Raw genomic sequence first — 18,080 nt, 5'->3', positions numbered from 1 at the left:
TCGAATTAGAATATTGCAACTGGTGCTATTATATTGAACGGCACTGTATATATATATATAATATACATATATATAAATATAAAATATAAAAATAATACATATATTTTATTTTTTTTATAAAAATTTTTTTTTTTTTTCAATGACAATAATAAAAAAAATCGCTTCCCTGACGTAATACAATGCACTGGCGTACGTCTGAAAAAAAAAAATCGGTCGATTATTCATCAGCAGCTATGTCGCTATGGTGGGTAGCAGATTTACAACAAAAAAAATTGTTCTAGATATTTTATCTGTTTATTGGAAAAACAAAAACAAAAAAAGGGTTTTTTTTCACGTTCTCGCTCTTTAAAAAAAAAAAAAAGAAAAATTGATTATAAAATTATAATTCTGCTACCCGCGAGAGCCACAAGTCTACTCAATAACATATTAAAAATTCAAATCAATCGGTTCAGTACTTTTTGAGAAATTACCAACGCCAACTCGGAAAAAATAGTTTCAAGAAAAACACGGTTAACGCGCTTATACCTGGGCGGGGTGTCGTACTCCAACCCGGTCTCGTTTTAAAGGACTGTAACGTCTAAACTACAACGAATTTCAATATAAAAATTTGGAAGTATATTTTTGAAAATAAATATAAACTATCATAACATGAAGAAAAAAAAACAATTTTTTGAAATTCTAGACCAGAAAGGTGCCTTAAGAGAGGTGACCGTTAGGAGAGAGTACACTGTAAATGATTTTCAATGAAAAAAATTTATATATTTTATTAGTGGTGCTTTAAAGTACAGACTATTTATTATAGCTGAATAGTTTGGAAATAAATATCTGCCTAATTTTTCGGAACACGACTTTTAAAGTTATTGCCGTATGCTCATTTAAATGAAGTAAAAAATATTGTAAATAGTTCTGTATGATTTTTGGTGAAAAATAAATGCATCTATCTATCTAGTCTTATGACTCAAAGATAACTTTTTGTTTTATGGAGTCTTATAAATTACAAAAATTTCGGTATGTTCATTTCAATAGAGATTCATTCATTCACTGCGTTTCATTGAAATAAAATAATGGGCTGGCTTTCCATTGCTACCCTGATAAATTTGCTTATAATGGCTAAGTGCGTGGATCGAATTTAAGAATTATAACACACAAATGTAGTCACTATATCAGCCTTTTGATTTATAATACTTTTTATTAACTTCCATTAAGAATTAATAGCAATATTTAACGTTAAAAATGTTAAATTTTTGCATAAGCTTGAAAAAATGCCCCATAAAAGACGCTTATTTTACTTAAATACAAACACAGAAAAGTAACAATATTCACTTATGAATAGGTACTCTTTATTAATTGAACATTAGATTTAAAGCTATTTTTACTCAATAATACTACGATTTTTTTTTTTTAATTCTATTATTACAAATGTTCTTCAAAACGTTTGTAATACCGTGCAAAATCAATGTGCGGGACGAAATGTCAAAGGAACGATGCGAGAGAGAGAAGAATAAAGCGAAACCGAAAAAACCCAGTCAACCAACAATGAGGTTCGATAGAACTTTTGTAGTTTTTAAAAGAGCTAAATTAACCTTTAATTTTATTGTAATTTTTTATTATTTAAAAACTAGTGAAAATTTTGAATAAAAAATCGCGCGATTAATCAATAAATCATTATTTTCAAAAATAGTGAAAATATGGAATACAAAATCGTAATAAAATAATATTAAAAAAAAAGTGAAAATTTGGAATGAAAAATCGCAATAAAATATTTTCAAAAATAGTGAATATTTGAACTAAAAAATCACGATAAAATAATATTTTCAAAAAAAAGTGAAAATTTGGAATAAAAACCGCGCGATGAGCTGATAAATCATTATTTTCAAAAACAGTGAAAATTTGGAATAAAACATCACAATAAAATATTTTCAAAAATAGTGAATATTTGAACTAAAAAATCATGATAAAATAATATTTTCAAAAAAAAGTGAAAATTTGGAATGAAAAATCGCGCGATGAACCGATAAATCATTATTCTAGTGGAAATTTGGACTAAAAAATCGCAATAAAATATAAAAAAAGTGGAAATTTGGAATAAAAAATCGTGATTAAACAATATTTTTATAAAAAGCGAAAATTTGGACCAAAAAATCTCTGGCGGCCCTTTTTGTTTGAAAATGTACATATATACATGTTACAAAAAAATTTTTTTTATGAACATTTTAATTTTATATCAATGATTTTTTAAGTGCTATAGGAAAGTTTTTCAAAAAAAACACACGCAAAATTCAGAAAAATGCATGAAAATTTTATTTAAATCGATAGTACAGTCCATATAATTTAATGTTTGAACATTATTTCATGCAAATGTTGACCGCGACTGCGCTTCAAATGGTCCATCCCCTTAGTCCAATTTTGGCATACTCTTTCCAACGTTTCGGCCGGTATCTCACATATAAATGCTTTAAGGGGGGGGTAGGGTCACAAAATCGAAATTTTTTTTCTTCACTCATCTTATAGTAAATCATTTGAAGAATGTTGTGTCAAAATTTTAAGTGGATCGGAGCAGAACTCTCAAAGTTATAGCCTTTGTAGGCACTCTACCTCGAATGCGGAGCATCGATAATTTTTCAGAGTCATTTTTTCAAACGCGTTTTTCCCGAAACGACTTCTTAAAAGTCGGTGCCAATCACTGCTCCGAAACTATTCAACCGATTCTTTTCAAATTTGGCACACGTTTTCTAAATCAAAAATACCTCCCCCCCACACTGTTTTTTTTTTATTTTTTTTTTTTTAAAGGTTGTTTTTCACTTACAAATATGGCGAAATTTTTCGCCAAAAATGCTCGTTTTACGTTTTACTTTACGTCATACTTTAACTGAAAAATTCGACTTTTTTAGTTTCAGATGATTCTACGACGAATGCCGATTGGCACCGCAGAGCACCTCTCGAAAAACATATCTCCAAAAAAACTCTGTCATGGGCTTATTTGTCAATATTTTATTATTAATATTTTTTAAAAACTTATTGAAAAGATGTACAATAACATGCAACTGATTTTATTAAAGTATCTTAAGCCATATTTCTGTAAAACATTAAAAAAATAAGTGTTTTTTTTTTAGCGCTAAACCCTACCACCCCCTTAATGTTGTCTACCAAAGCGTTAATTGAAGCAGGCTTGTCTGAATAGACATGAGCTTTAACATAGCCCCATAAAAAATAATCTAAAGGCACGATCTGGGTGGCCAATTGACAAGTCCCGAACGTGAAATAAAATGTTCACCGAACTCGCCTCTCAACAAGTCCATTGTGACGCGTGCTGTGTGGCATGTGGCACCGTCTTGCTGAAACCACATGTCATGCAAGTCAAGCTCTTGCATTTTGAGCAAAAAAAAATTGGATATCATTTCACGGTAGCGCCACCATTCACAGTTACGCAGCATCTTTGTAGAAGTACGGTCCAATGATACCTCCAGCCTATAAACCGCACCAAACTGTGACCTTTTCTGGATACATTGGTAGCTCTTGCAATTCTTCTGGCTGATCTTCACTTCAAAATAGACAATTCTGCTTATTTACGTACCCATTACCCATTGATCCAAAAATGAGCTTCGTCGCTGAACACAATTTTTCGATGATTTGCAAGCGTTGTTCGTTTGTAAGACAATTCATGGTTAAATTATAGACCAAACTGAAGATGTTTGAAAACACGTAACGAGCGTCAGCTGTTTAAACAACTGTTTAAAAAGATAATAGCTAAAAAATCACCCTTTATAATTAATTTAATATATAAATTTTCGCAAATACCGAAATTCGCGCGGTTGTTTTTCCAAAAATTTTTTGTTTTTTGTTTTAAAATTAATACATTCGTGTTAAAAAACAGAATTTTTATAAAAATAATAAATTTTTCGTCACGGTCACTTATTAATTTTACGATAATAAAACATTTTCATAAATAGTATGAATTATAAAACCTAAGTTCAATGCTTGCTGGGTTAACAATTGCTTTATATATACATTTCTCTTCAACGATATTTCAGTACAAGATGCAAATACGGTCGTAAAAAACCTAATTTTTAAGCTTATCCTGGGGGTTCTATAGGGACCCTAGGAGGTTGGGACTTGCATCGTTATAATGGTGGGACCTTGCTCTTTCTATTAGGCGTGGTGAGCGGTGCCACAACCCCTCCCCCTCCACTACCCAACCAAATATATCGTGGGAGTAAGGGAACGTTTAGCCAAAATATTTGTTACCTTAATAACCACGCATCAATAATCAAAAGTAATATCGAAATCTCCGAGTTGTGCTAATATAATACAGATTAAATTGTACTTATATGAGCTACAGCGATGAGTTAAACAAAAAACGTTCAAAATTTGTTTTATCTTTTGAAGTTTTTCCGGCACAGCAAATGTTTGAGTGAAGCAGAATAAATTCTAGAAGCTCTTTTGAATTAGCTGCATATTTTTTTTTTTTTTCTTTTTTAATGTAGTTATCATTTGTATCATTGCATTTAGTCGTTTATTACTGTGAACTCGGCGATAACCAACATTTTTCTTTTTCTACCGCAAGAAAAGAGCTTTGATTGCAAAATATTTTGTATATTGCACTGCATTGCAACTCGATTACACTCTCAAGATCTCTTAAAAATCTTTGAAAACTAACACTTACCCGTGATTGGGTTGGAGAGTTTGTAGTGGTTGAGAATCTATTTCAAATCAGGAACCATGGTATTGCTTTTTGGAGCCGCTGTTAAAGCAAAAATTCATGCCATATCATATGGTCCATACATCCATAACCGCATGTGAGCATAAACATCTATACCCGCGTACATATTCGCATATATACCATATACCTATACATACAATATGAAGATACCCACCCGTAGAATAATCGAAAGGGTTGTGCCGAAAGCGTAGTTCACACACATAGGTATGCCCATATATAGCTACACATACCCGCATACAATAAACACGTATAAGTAAACGCACAGATATTCAACACCAACTAAATACATATGTACATAATGGGGGCACCGTAGGGTGAGAGCAAATTAATTTTTCTCAATTCTCGTCTTTGTAGCAACGTTTTTTTTTTAATATATTTTGAAATCAAATGTATCAGAAATAATGTCTCTTCAGCATTATAAAAAATTTCGCAAGTTAGCAAGGCCTGTGATCTTATTTAAAATTTAGATTTACGTGTTATGCTTCGGAATCTGGCTTACTACTCGTATGTAGTATACGCTGTTGTTATAGGTAGTAGTACAGTAGCACGGACGGTAGATTATAAGAGGTCATTTCCCCACTCGCTATCTCTATGCTCGATTAAGTTGACGAAAAATTTGCATGCGATAGCAACAACAACCATAGCTCATTAGACTGGTATACCGCACTGCCTTACCAACACATGTAATTTAAGGCGGCTCTATTCCCGCGTTGTCAATATACCTATCTTCATTTATGCCAGTTGCTCCATCTATTCGCCACTTGCTAACGCTTGGCGAAAAGAAGAACCCTAAGCTTTGGTCATCCGAAGCAAAGTTGTGAGAGTAATGCTGCGAACATTCACCGACGTAAAAGCAGTGCCATGTCAGCTGTTATGATCAAACTAATGAGAGCCCCATGTAAATGAGAAATTACTTCCCTTCCGTATCGTAGTATCGCATGATGGAAAGAATAATGAGATGGCGCCTATCGTGGTCCCGTTACTTTGCTTTCAGCGAATTTGACAACGAGTTACGTGATTTTAGTACCAGTATGGCCAGATTACCATTTTCGTAACTTGATTTAGCATTTTTTTTGTTATTTAGGTTCGGAGTTTTAGTTCTTTCTTCATGACATTTTTCTGGCCTGTTCTAATTAAAATGTAATGTTTATAATTTTGTAAAATATAAATGTTTTAAAAATTAGTTAAATAATTCACTCAGTTTTATTTAGCTTTACTTTCTTTTAAGGGGGTAGTATGGTTAATTCGGTGTAAAACAAGCATATTTTTCGAAATTTTTTTTGTCGACACAGTTGATTTATTCAAAATTTTAAAATTACTTCATTATAAAGTCATATTTAAAGAATATTGTGTGAAATTTTCATTGATTTTTATGAAGAAATGAGTTGGCAGCGAATCTTCGCGGACGTCTCATAAAAAAGTTTTATTGCGGTGTCCCTCAGAACTCATTACTGGATCAACTAAAATCAAAAAACCAAATTGATTTCATCAGCTAATAAAGTTTCGCAGGTAACAACGTCGAGTTTTTTTTTTTTTTTTTTTTAAATTTTGTCATATTTTAAAACAACAAAGTTTTCAAGTTTTTTTTATGAAAAATCGGTGTTTTGACTTCAAAGCGCTTTAAAAAATTAAAAAAAAAAAAAATAAAAAATTCGACGTTGTTACCTGCGAAACTTTATTAGCTGATGAAATCAATTTGGTTTTTTGATTTTAGTTGATCCAGTAATGAGTTCTGAGGGACACCGCAATAAAACTTTTTTATGAGACGTCCGCGAAGATTCGCTGCCACCAACTCATTTCTTCATAAAAATCAATGAAAATTTCACACAATATTCTTTAAATATGACTTTATAATGAAGTAATTTTAAAATTTTGAATAAATCAACTGTGTCGACAAAAAAAATTTCGAAAAATATGCTTGTTTTACACCGAATTAACCATACTACCCCCTTAACATCTGGTGGCATTGCCCGCGATTGCAGGTGTTGTTGGTGTTCTTCTGTTTTCGGCAGTAAAATCTCTCTCTCACTACTGCAGTGTTGCCTAGCTTTGGATATAAAAACGCACTAAAATGCCCATTTAAATCACTTAAAGAACTTTGTATGCGTGACAAATAGTCTTTAGAATGTGCGTTTTTTTTTTAATAAATGTGTTATGCTTATGAACAATTTAATTTATGAGTTTTTTGTTAAGCGAAACTCTTTTGCTAAGGGAACGACTTTTTTGCTATATTTGAGGTTATGTAACTAGATAAGGTACTATTTTTATAAAAATGTCATAATGGTTTCTTTAGTATTTTCTGGTATTTTGTTTTCTTATTTACACTATGAATACACCTCTTGATTCCCTATGTCCGACTAAGAATTGATGGCCGGAAGAAACGATTACACCTCTATGGTTCGCATTCAGTAAGTTCAAACTCTTTTCAAAATGTGTAAAAAGGTTTCCAATCTTAAGAAAAGTTGAGGGAAGAAGATTTAATATTCTTGCATAACCTTAAAAAGAGCAAAAAATTAAATTCACACTTTCAAAATATCAAACTTTATAAGATCAACAAATTTTTATTAGCACTAAAATCTTCTCGGAGTGGCCTTTTAAACCTTCTTTTGTATAAAAATACAGTTTTTTTAACTTAAAGTTTCGGTAGCTTAAAATTAAAAAAAAAAGAAACAAACACGAAACTTCAAAATTTTCTCATTTTCGGTATAAAAAAGCACTAAATTTATTGCGAAGAGCAAATGGTTGGCAATATTGCACAACTCGGAAAAACGTGACGTCACGCACTCTTGATGGGCGCAGTCTTCTTTCTATCATTCTTGATAGTATCATAGATTTTATCTCAGGATAAATGAACTATTTGCATTTGTTGGTTTTTGGCTTTGGTTTAATAAACAATGAAAAATTGTAACTGATAACGCGGATGTGTGAAAAAGTGTGTAAGCAATAATATCAATGGCAACATTGTGTAGATACAACCAAACACATACACACACAAACCGATGCATTGTGCAAATATGTTACTAAAAGAACGCAGTTGTTCTCTACGGGATACGTTTTGCTCAATTTTTTATTCCCTACGGGCTGCGGTAAGAGACTACGATACTTCGGTCAGTGTGCGCAGCACAACTTTATCTCTTACGTCATAGAAGATTTGGCAGAGAGAGAGAGAGAGAGAGTGGTGAATGAAAACAACTTGTGTCGCAGTGTAACCACCACCCATCGCAGACGAAGAGACCCGCGTAACTCAAGTACGCTCTGGACAAGGTGGATTTAATAAGGTGACAGCATTCACCCAGCTGAATTTTTCGCCGTAGGTATGGCTTACGTCAAAATGATATGCTTTGTTTGTATGTATTGGTAATGTTTACATTTGCTTGCTGATTTTGACATGATGCTTGCACCAAACGCAACAACAAATACATGTAGGGTTTTACTTATATGTGTTTGCTGTCACCTGTAATAAATTCGCCTTGGCTCTGGACGTTCTGTACGTTCTGGCTCAAGTACGTTCTGGATATTGTAGCAGATTAAACAACACCTATTTATCAGAATCGACCATGACATACTCATACTTATCAACACAATCTCAGTTTTTGCCGATCTCTGTCGAAAACAAAACGCTGCTCCGTCCCCTGTTACGCCAGCATAACAGGTGATTCCAAAGCGAATTGAGTACTGAAGGTGGCGCCATTAAAGACTGTTACTTTACTCTGACGTCAGTTCCTTTTGCAATACAAAACAAACTAACAAAACAAACAAAAGTAGGAGAAATTACATATTTGTGAAAATTCAATGAATGGCTTGCTAGTAAACTAATCAAACTAATGCGAACGAAGTGCCTCGTGTTAAATTGTTTAAGCACAAATTAATATCAAGCCTCCAAATGCAGTTTGTTCTTCTCTATCATTCTTGAGCTGATTCCTTTAAAATCACTCAGAGCCGGTTAACGGTCTGATGTTGGCCGCACCTTTTGTATTCTTTCTATCGTCGTATAGTAGAAAAAGCTGATTTATTTCCATATCTTTCGAATAATAACTAATTGGATAAGTTGATTGTGTTTATATAATAAATCTCAGGGGAATGAGGATTGACAAATCAAAATATAGTATCGTCCATGGATTGAAATTCACCCCGCAATTAAATAATAGGACTATGAATAAGTTCGTGCGGTTTTTTTCGAAATTTGAAACTTTATTGACGTAAAATGGTTACAAATTTAATATTCAAAATATTGTCCATCGCTTACTACTACTTTTTCCCATCTTTCTGGCAATTCACGGATTCCCTTTGTGAAAAATTCGGTCGGTTTTGCCGCAATCCACGAATCGATCCATTTTTTGACTTCATCGTAATTACGGAAGTGCTGGTCAGCCAGGCCATGTTGCATCGATCGGAAGAGATAGTAATCGGATGGCGCAAGGTCTGGACTATACGGCGGGTGGGGTAGGACATCCCATTTGAGCGTTTCTAAGTATGTTTTGACCACTTGTGCAACATGTGGCCGAGCATTGTCATGTTGCAAAATAACTTTGTCGTGTCTATCGGCGTATTGCGGCCGTTTTTCTCGCAGTGCTCGGCTCAAACGCATCAATTGTCGTCGGTAGACATCCCCCGTAATCGTTTCATTCGGTTTCAGTAGCTCATAATACACAACACCCAGCTGGTCCCACCAGATACACAGCATAACCTTCAGGCCATGAATATTCTGCGCCGACGTCGATGTTGAAGCATGGCCAGGGTATCCATACGTTGCCCGACGTTTTGGATTGTCGTAATGGACCCACTTTTCATCGCCAGTCACAATTCGATGCAAAAAACCCTTTCTTTTGTGCCGTTGAAGCAGTTGTTCGCATGCCATAAAACGGCGTTCAACGTCTCTTGGCTTCAATTCATACGGCACCCAATGGCCTACCTTTCGGATCATTCCCATGGCTTTTAAACGTTTGGAAATGGTTGATTGATCAACTCCCAAAGTTTTTGCAACCTCTTCTTGCGTTTGAGCCGGATCTTGATCGAGCAATTCCTCCAATTCGGTATCCATGAACTTTGGCGGCGCACCCTCGCGTTCTTCGTCTTCCAAGCCAAAATCACCACTTTTAAAGCGTGCAAACCACTTCTGGCACGTTCGCTCAGATAGAGCATGCTCACCATAAACTTCCACCAAGATACGATGACTTTCGGCTGCTTTTTTCTTCATATTAAAATAATGAAGAAGAATTCCCCGCAAAAACACATTATTTGGCATGAAATTCGACATTTTCAAGTGTGGTAAAAATATTGTTGTTTACGCTTCAAATAAAAAACTTATACTGACGTTTGTGCCTTACGACAGTAGCTCTCCAATGAATGTTTGGAAATGTGGATCGATGGAATAATAATCAAGTTACGCCATCTGTTGTAAAACCGCACGAACTTATAAATATATTAATATCGGACACTATATAGTAAGTAACTTACATGGATAAAATTTAAACATAATGTTTTGCTTATAAAATGTTGCCTTTTAGTTTTTAGTAACTAATTTAATATACGAAATTTATTCACATGGATGTTACGATGGGCTAACGCTGAGCTGGAGTTTAGAACGAAATGAAATAAATTGCCAGGATTGGTGTGCGTCAGTTATGCCGATGCCAGAAAAACTTTGAGTAAAGGCAAATACTAGTAGTATACTTATCGCACGATAGTTGGTTCTACGTTACCGGACCGACCCGGACTTATATCCGGCTAAGGACTGTCACTCCATTCAGTTCAGGGATTGTCAAATATAGTTTCCTTTAAATTCGTCAGTAAACCAAAAAATACCATATGTTTCAAGCAGGTCTATGTTCAGTGTGTACCAGTAGTATTTTGTTCTTGCTGTTTTTGGTCTTTCACCGAGATTCGAACCTACGTTCTCTCTGTATTCCGAACGGTAGTCACGCACCAGCCCATTCGGCTACGGCGGCCGCCTTTTTTGCGCTAAATTTCTATAAATTTGTATGTCTTTATTTATTTTTAACACACTTTTATTAGGTCGGGTTGTATGTATGTATGTAACGGAATCTTTGAGCTTAATTTTCACTGGCTTCTAAACATCTGATCGACTTGGAATTTTGCACACCTATCAAGGACCGATGACAATGTAATAATTTGATAAAAGTTTTCCATTATCCTTATTGCGATTGCCAGGATTAATATTTTGTTTTTTTACCTGTGGGCAAAAAGTAAGGTGAATTTGGTTGTAAAATGAAAAATCTTTATTTATTCTTGTAAATCAATTTCATCCCCTTCGGTATAGCCATCAGCACCTTCTTCGATTCAGCTTTTATCTCCTCAATCGACTCGAAACGCGTTCCCCGGAGTGGTCTCTTGAGTTTTGGGAATAGCCAGAAGTAACACGGAGCCAAATCAGGCGATTGCGGTGGTTGCGGAACGATATGCGTGGAACGAGTGCAGTGTGAGACATGAGAGATAAATTTTCCATTATCCTTATTAGGATTGCCAGGATTAATATTTAATTTTTTTAACACACTTTTATTAGCTCGGGTTGTATGTATGAATGACTGTAACGGAATCTTTGAGCTTAATTTTCACTGGCTTCTAAAAATCTGATCGACTCGGAACACAGAACATAGATGACTAGATGGGAAACTCTTTTTCTCGTGAGAGCTCTGAAAAATGTGCATTTTTTATAACATTTGCCAATATTGCCATACCGGTAGGAACATGAATTGGGTATTTTTTTAAACAAAAATTTGGAATTTTTAGTTTCCACACCACCATTGAGGTTAGTATTTAGTGTGCGGTTGTTGAATAGTATATTACTCGTAAACACCTACATATACTAAAAATAAAAAATAGTTAAAAAAAACTAAAAAACACGCTTTTATTGCTAATCGAACTAAAAAGTATAAAATAAATTTTAATGACAAAGGGGCCTATAATTAAGTAATAGCAAATCAAACGATCAGTCATAGTCAACTACCTCAGAACAGAATTATAACAAAAATTAAGATACAAATAGAGTAATTCAAATTAGAGTTAAAAGCGTGGGATGCTTGATATAGTAAATATTACAATCATTCTATTGGCAACTACCTATGTACAGAAGGTTATGAAAGTGAAGCAAAATGCATCCCACGCTTTTAACTCTAATTTGAATTACTCTATTTGTATCTTAATTTTTGTTATAATTCTGTTCTGAGGTAGTTGACTATGACTGATCGTTTGATTTGCTATTACTTCATTATAGGCCCCTTTGTCATTAAAATTTATTTTCTTCTTTTTAGTTCGATTAGCAATAAAAGCGTGTTTTTTAGTTTTTTTTAACTATATTTTATTTTAACTTCCTTCTGTATAACTTTGGTCCATAATAAGCTCTTTTTCTTCCGTGCAGCAGCGTTATTTTCCTCCATAGGAAGCCTAACTGTAATCGGGATATTCACTTCATTCACAGATAGGATTTCGCAAGGGAACATTAAAATAAAATTGTCACAATAGAAATCGAAAAACAAAAAATGTTTTCTGCTCAATTTTCTTTCAACTTTTTTCAAGTGTCAAAAGCGCAGCGTAAATTTCTTTGATGCAAATAATGAGTGACTGCAAAAACAGTTTGCGCCTCTTGATGCATTTCTAAAGAGACTAAAATATTGAAACCAAACTCTCAAGTAGATCAGGGCAATCAATATTACCACGAATCAGATGAAAAATAAAAATCCATCCAATCTTGTGTCGGCATCACGTTGTGTGAAAGAGCAGAGCCGTGTTGAACTATGTATGGGCGTACACTATCAATCCAGGGGTTCACTACTATCTCTAGAACCGGTTCGTCTTTTGGTCTTGTAAAAATTTTTTTTCGTCGGAAAAGTTCATAGCACCTCAGGAGCTTCAGGTTGTTTAAATTTGTTTATGTTCTCGTGTTTGTTCCGACATAAATCGTTTTCTGCGCATAACGTAGGATATATACTGGAGATCTTCATGAATCACTCCATGGATAAGACCCTTAGAAACATTAAGCTTCCTCGCATGGGTCCTCGATTGATTTGGAAGAGTCAGTGATTCGTCAATGATAGCTTGCACTTGTTGAATAAATTCTGCAGATCGGACAGTGCCAGAACCTTATTCGTGTTATTTGCGTTTTGCAACAGATTCAGCATCGCCGCGTGATGTTTCCATGAAATTTTCCATAACCGAATTGCAAGGTGCCTGCCGTATGTCCTCGACAGCCTCACGAATTCCATCTTTGAGGTCTTGAGTCGATCCTGGGCTGTTGGCGTAGCCCTTCTCTTTCACGTGGCCCTAAAGAAAAAAGTCACAAAGTGTTAAATCACACGATCTCGGTGGCCAATTGTGATCACCTCTTCGAGAGATAACACGGTCCGGAAACTTTTCCCGTAAAAGATCAATGGTTTCGTTGCTTGTGTGGCACATAGCACCGTCTTGTTGAAAATAAACGTTGTCCAGATCAATATCATCCAATTCCGGTCATAAAAAACCGTTAATCATCCCTCGATAGCGATAGATAACACCTGTTATTGGAAAATCCTTTAAATTGTATGTCTCGTTTTAAATTGTATTCTATAAGCGCGCTTCGCTTAAGCTTCAGTCGATGTCATCTATCCAGAATTTTGTTCTTGAACTTAGCTGTTCTCCCTAAACTAGCGGGCGATGGCATTATCACTTGCGAAAATATCGTACAAGGTGTCTAATATAAGTCTATATCTCCCCCGATGTGAGCACAATTATAATACCCTTGCGTACAAGTGGGCCGATATAAGAAATGGACGTTGAGTGTTTTCTAGGGCATTTTACGGAAGGAGCATTTCAAGTTAAATTTGTTACTTTTTGCATTTATGACTTAAAACTTAAAAATTCTTAAAACCTAATAGGATTTTTATGTTAAAATTACAATCAGTTCTCCGTATTTAGCTGTTTTTCTTGCCTGCAATTTCTTACAAATAAATACACAAAAGTAAGGTGAAAGATGCCTTTTAATGCGCCAAAACAGAGTTGGCCATTTCATATGATTTCATAGGCGCGCGGGCCAAATCTTTCTCTGCTCTTTTCACACGTACACGACCAAAACTGCGCTGCTTTCACACATTCGCTAGCGTAATCTACAAAGCAGTGATGCCAACGCTTATTGGCTTGCTGTGGTCGGGCTCAATCCGTACGCCAGTTTCAGGCAATCAAGTCGCAGCAACAGTCTGGCGAACGATGGCTTACGAAATCTCTTAAGGGGTTATACGCAGTTATGACTTTCAAAAAAATCGATTTTTTTTATTGCATTTTTGTAATGTACATATATTAAAAAGTATACGCACGAAATTTGAAGTAGATCTAAGCAATACTTTCGGAGTTATACCTAAATATGTAGAGATGCCTCGGCACGTTTTAAGGTAGGATTGAAACTTTAAACGTGTTTTTTTCAAAACGTCATTTTTCAAGTCGGTGTACACGATATCTCGAAAACGGCTTGTTTGATCGGTCAACCGTTTTAACTCAATCTTTAAAGATACATTTTCTAGTAATTAATCGTTCCTTTTGTAAATCTGATACTTATTTTCCATTTTATAATCAATTTTCGGCCAAATTTTAACGTAAAAATCGAAATCATTTCTTTTAAAAGCTGCTATTTTGTGAAAATTCACTATTTTGACTAGCCGAACGATTAATTACTAGATAATCTAATATATTAACAAAATTTGTTTGGTTTTTTGATTTCAGATAATCCAATCCTGAGTTACGATGTACACCGTAAATCGTCTTTTTTTTTAAAGGAGGTTCCAGAAATCGCCGCAGCGCGCTCTATAATCAACATTTTCATAAATAAAAAATTTTGTTACGTTCTTGAAGGATGCTTTTATAACCGCCAAACATTTTCAAATTAAAATATTCTGAAGTTTCTTCAGGATAAATCCTTGACAACCCGTCTTTTATTTGCTTCATAACTGCGCATAACACCTTAAGAATTACTAGATAAAAACATGAACTACATTTTGAACAATCAATGAATAACACAGGCCTGCGAAATTTAACTTTTTTCAGTTTCTAGAATGGCTGTACTTGTTTCTTGTCTACTGTCTAAAGAATCGTTGGGTATAACGTCTATTGGCGTAACTGAAACTGTTAATTTCAAAATGTCATAACTTTTTTTTTTTTTAAATCGTACAATAATTTAAAAAAATGGGTTTTAAAGCTAAAGAGTTGTACTATGCAACCTTTTCGTCGAAAATTGGAAAAAAAAATTTTCTATCCCAAAAAAAATTATCAAAAATGGGTAAAATGGCCATTTTTTGACCTTTTAGGCTTCATTTACCAAAAATCCTGACGTGATGGAGCATTTTGAAGGTCAGATTCGTTTTCAGCGCATAAAAAACTACAAGAAACAAGTACAGCCATTCTAGAAACACACCCTCGCAGGACTGTGTAATTAGAAAATATATACATTTCATTTTCACTCTTTAAGGCGGTATTCTGATGTAGAATTTTGAAAAAATCTAAATTTTTATTAGCTTATTTTCAAAGTTTAGATATTTAAGAATATGCCAATAAGAGGATTTAATTATTTCATGAGTTGTAACCTTTTTGGTGACATCGCGTCGGTTCCGATCCGACCGCTTTTAAAATTGTCTGAAAACTTTGAACGCGTTTCTTTTTTCGAGCTGGCGGTAAGGATATCTCGAGTTCTAATGGACCGATTAACTTAAAATTTGCGGAGTATGTTCTTAATACATTCCTTCATCGGATGACCTTAGCTGGAAACTATAACTTTCCATTAAAATTATTAAAAAAATCCGAACTGTTGAAAAATATAGAAAAAAACAGCCGTCATATTTGGAAAACAATTTTTTAACTTGTCCAAGCTTCATTTGATAGCGGCATTTATAATAATTTAGGAGGGCTGGAATCATGCACGCCAGCACACCCTCTTTTTTTTGGACCCGCTACTTTGATTGCGAATAATTTTTTCAATTTTAAAGATTTTTCTTTTGGGTTAGTTTTTAATGTAATAATTAATAATCAATAAACAAATGATAAAAAATGGATAATAAACATTTTTTTGTTTCATTTGTACAGCGCTTCAAAAACCAAGCGAAATTCATGGCTCTAAACTAGAATGTCCCCTTAATTTTTTTTAAATATTTTGCATTAATAAAATGTGTACGTACATCAATAAAAAGAGCTTGATAATTCTTGAATATATGTAACTTGTTGCTATTAAGGGGGGAAACCGGTTTAGGGGCCAACATTTTGATGTTTTTCGAGAATTTTTTTTTACAAAAAAGGAATAATCAGAAATTGTTTAAGTTTAGAGGATATTTTATTTATATTTTTAAGTACACTTTTTAATTTTTTTGAAGCTATTTCCGCGGGAGATAATGGCGTTAGAGCGCCACCCGAGTGTCTTGCTGGTGGGGATTCCTGAAGTTGCAATTTTTTTCTAAAATCAACAGCAATTTTTTTTTGTCAACAACATATTTCCTAAGAATATGAACCTAATTGTGGTAAAAAAATATTGAAAATTGCATGATTTTGAGGCGCTTGAACACAAAGTAGTTTTTTATACCTTATTTTTTCATCTATTTTGCTTAAAATCCATATTTTAAATAATAATATAATCCCAGAATTAGGTTCATATAGATAAGAATTGAATAAAGAAAAATTCCCGAAAAATTTTAGAACGATTGGTCGATAGTTTCGAGAAAAACGTCGTTCTAACTAACCCGCGGTACGGTGCGAAACCGACGGGCAGCCACTTAAGTGCTCATAGAATCGGGAATAATGCGAATTTCGCTTTAAAATTTTTACCAGATATTCTTGAGTAGTTATACTAACGATTTATGCAATAAAAAAATCGATTTTTTGATCGATCTAAACCGGTTTCCCCCTTAAATTTACTACGTACTCAAAAATCAAATTAGAAGATTTATACTTTTTTATTAGTTTTTTGGTTTATTTCTAATTAATATCTTAATTAAAAATCTGGCCCAAAAATTTAAGCGAATTAAAATATATATCAAAAGATTAAATGTTCAATGCAATCTCTAACTCGCACATTATTTACATACTAAAAATTCCCCCTTTCCCTCTAATTTGTAACTCAAATCAACGACAACACTGTTTGCATTAGAAGCGTGAGCGAGTTGTGCTCTTGACTATTGGAATTTGTGATGCTCTTAGTCTGCAAAACCCTTGCTTAGTGCCAAAATTGCACGAATTGCAAAGTTTTGTATCCCATGCAAAGATACAACAACAAAATGTAAGCGAAACGATATTTGCAATATCCGAAAAGTGTACAACAACGAAACCCATCTGCATTTTCAGGCCGTAAATGGTAGCATGACAAATGCGACCCTCTGCCGGTTGCTTGTTGTTATTTTTGTATAGTGATTTTGCAGCGTGCAATTTGAGCACTCTCGTACTTTGGCATATTTCAGTGTAGGTTTTTGATTTCATGCTATTGTACAAACGAGCTAGACACAGAGAATCCTCCGATTGTTTTTATTATAAAGGGTATTTCAAAAGACATGCTATTTTCAAGAAACATGGAAAAATTTAGATTCTTTCGGGTTTCACTATTTTTATTCAAAACACAAAACGACAGTATTGTCCATCATAAACAGGTCTACAGGTAAAATCCGCAGTCTATTCATGAATGCCGTCGTTGTTGAGAACGTTGAGATATCGATATTGAAGGTTGTTCAGCAACACTTTGCGCTACAGCAGCAATATTGTCAACATAACGCCCAGTTCTAGGCCTGTCAGTGCTTTTTCTATCTTCGACAAACCCAACCTTTGAATTGTCGACCCATTCGGACGATTATTTCTACCAAAAAAACAAAACCTAGGAATTTCACGATATGTTGTTCGTAAAGCTCGACCATTTTTATAATAAATTTCAATAATTTTAACTTGAAAAATTTGTTTACTTGAAAAATGTCAAAGATGAAAAAAGTATCATGGGGATGGGGAGAGCGTGAATTTTGCTAAGCCGGGCCAATTAGCTTGGTTGAAGTTAATGTGGGAACGTGGAAACAAAGTGGGCAGGTTTTTCAATCGAGACGATGATGGGTAAACGGTCTGATGCCAGCGATAGCATAGGTCGCCAGGTTATGCTATTGAGCTGGCTAGCAATTGTTAGGTCAGGTGAGCTGCTGCAGCTACCCACTATCTTGACGGAGTTGTCATCATTTACTGTGCTGCATGCCGAATCGTCTATCTGCTCTGCCAAAAAATGTCTTCTATGATCGTTTGGCAGGCTTGAATGCTAAAAATCGTGGTGCGCATTGAAGTCACCTACAATCAAACGGCTTTCACCTCTGATGACCGCACTAATTTCTTGGTGATATCCAGCCGGGCGGTAGGTGAGAGGAGG

At 34.4% G+C, this 18,080-nt stretch overlaps 2 protein-coding genes across 9 annotated transcripts in view; one reads left to right on the top strand and one right to left on the bottom strand.

Annotated features, from left to right (window-relative positions):
* LOC128859632 (opsin Rh4) overlaps positions 1–18,080 on the bottom strand; it is a 72,350-nt gene that overhangs the window by 15,741 nt on the left and 38,529 nt on the right. The gene's annotated exons all lie outside the window — the stretch shown is intronic.
* Positions 1–18,080, top strand: part of LOC128859633 (E3 ubiquitin-protein ligase sina) — a 39,117-nt gene that overhangs the window by 9,254 nt on the left and 11,783 nt on the right. The gene's annotated exons all lie outside the window — the stretch shown is intronic.

The sequence above is a fragment of the Anastrepha ludens genome, chromosome 4, assembly GCF_028408465.1.
Source record: "Anastrepha ludens isolate Willacy chromosome 4, idAnaLude1.1, whole genome shotgun sequence".
In the NCBI taxonomy this organism is placed as follows: domain Eukaryota; kingdom Metazoa; phylum Arthropoda; class Insecta; order Diptera; family Tephritidae; genus Anastrepha; species Anastrepha ludens.
The sequence above is the reverse complement of the archived record's forward strand: the minus strand, read 5'-3'. Positions and strand labels throughout refer to the sequence as shown.